Consider the following 2,221-nt stretch of genomic DNA (forward strand, 5'->3'; position numbering starts at 1 on the left):
GGCTCTCCCATGGCCGCGGCTCCGGGAAGAACCTGAGAGGGGAAGCGGAGTTAGCGGGTGCGCCCAGTCTCCATCCCGGCCGCCGCCGCCGCCTAAGCAACGCCCACCCTCGGGTCCGCTCGGCTCCCCGCTCACCTGGAGCCGCGGGCGCGCCCCGCAGCGGCCTTGGATCGCGGCCAGGCGGACTCTCCGGCTGTCACTCGTTCCTCGATTTCTCTCCCGCTGTCTTCCGCTGGGGGGTTCCTGTGCCTTTGAGGGGGCCGCGGGACACAGCAGCCTCAGCCCTGGGCAGAGTTTCCGGACAGCTGGCGCCCTGCGGCTCGGGAAGGGAAACTTTCACCCGGCCTGGAGCCCTGCTCTGCTCTCCGTCGGGACCGGCGCGCCCGGCTCCAGCGACGTCTCCTCCGCTCTCTCGGGACCGCAGCTTCCTTCCTAGCTCCGGGGGGCGAAGTCGGCTGTGGGCGACGGTGAGCGGCGGCTCATACGGGACCCAGCTCTCGGCAAAGCGGCTCTGCCTCTCTTGCTCTCGGCCTCTGCGCAGCGAATCTTCCAATCTCTCCGGCGGCGGTGGATGGGGCGCAGCGCGACCCCCCAGCGGCAGCGGCGGCGACTGCTTTTCCACCTCCGGGAGGATGCCGGGGCGGGCGGCGCTGGCAANCTCTGCCGGGCCGGGCCGCGCCGGGGTTGTCACGCCCCGGGCCCTCGCCCATTGCGGCCCTTTATATGTGTCCTCTGCCACTCACGGCCTCGGAAACCCGGAGGTGGGGTAGGGGCGGGGCCGGCTCTTCATTGTACGTTAAGACACTTGTCCCTCTTCTTGGTTTTAGAGATGAGCTCCATGAACGTGACCCCAAGGGAAATAACCGTCGTTGAAAGTAGCGTCATTTGGGGTTGGTTTGGGTTGGTTTAAGTACCTTCCTAAAGGCGGTGGGGAAAAGCCTCTCTCCCCTCCCCCTCCCACCCCTTCCCTCGTAAACCACGAACGCTAACCCGTGGCCTCCATTTCATCTGTGAAGTGGGACAGTTCCAGCAGCCTCCGGGGACGGAACGGCGACTGTGTCGCCGTGAGCACGCGGAAGATGAGACCCCAGCTCCGGCCTGGACGTGCCGCGGGGACCCTGCGGGCCCAGCAGCTCAGCTGCGCCGGGTGGACACCGCGCACGGCTCCCGGAGGCCTCCTGTCGCCTCCTGTCCCCATCGAGTGTTGGAAGTTTAACAGAGTTACTGCAGAATTATCTCTGTGCCATTCGGGGCAGCCTGTCTCAGCCAGAGGACCCTTCTAAGTTTAAAATGTGGTGCTGGTGCCGTTTTTCTTCAGTGAGTCTTACAGCATCTTCTGAGTGCAGGACTCTTGGAAAGCAACGTAACTCGCTTTGCATGGGTTTTTAACTCGCTTTTTATGGGTTCAGTTGCAGGGTAGAAAAATGTCCAGAGAACTTTAGCCCCATTTTCCAGAAAAATCCATAATGTTACGAAAAGAACTCATCTAATTCCCCACTCCACCCCTAAGGACGAGGCATTTCTAGGACAGATTTTGTACAAATGGGGGGGGGGGGGGGGCGAGCTCAAATTTGCTATGCAGCGTTCTCAAGAAGCAGAGCGTTACCTGTGGAAGACAGACGGTCAGGACGGACTGAAGTGCCTCATCCCAGTCTACAGAGGAAGGTGATCGTTTAACTGAGTGACTTCCCACTCTACCTTTTCTGGACCCTCCTGTCTTCTTCCGCTGTCTCAAAGATCCTGCCCCTTCTTCGCTCTATCCTTTCCCCACAAAAACTAAAGTTATGGTGGCGCGTGAAAAGACTGATGGAAGTGAGAGGGAGTTGGAAAGGAAAGGAAAATCTCAATATTCAGCATTATTCCAAAAAGAAAATTTTCTAATATTTTTAATTTAGTCTGGCTTTGTGCTTACCAAAAAGCACTGAATTGCAGTTAGTTGGTGTAAGAACTCTTTTTTAAACAATTGTTTGCATGAAACAATTTTGTTGCAATTTTGTAACACTTTACAGGAGTTGGCAAAATAGTAAATCCATTTGCCACCGCCCCCACAGCGAGTGCTCAGCTGTGAGTGCTCAGCTGCCATAAATTTACAGGTTCTGTCATCTCCACCCTCTCCTTGCTTGCAAATATTTTACCATTTGTACGGTGTCGTGATTAATCCCGAACTTTGTTACAGCTAATGACATCCAAAAACTTGATAATGCCTTTCTTCCTGAATTTG

Source organism: Galeopterus variegatus, unplaced genomic scaffold, assembly GCF_000696425.1.
Source record: "Galeopterus variegatus unplaced genomic scaffold, G_variegatus-3.0.2 Scaffold6683, whole genome shotgun sequence".
Lineage (NCBI taxonomy): Eukaryota > Metazoa > Chordata > Mammalia > Dermoptera > Cynocephalidae > Galeopterus > Galeopterus variegatus.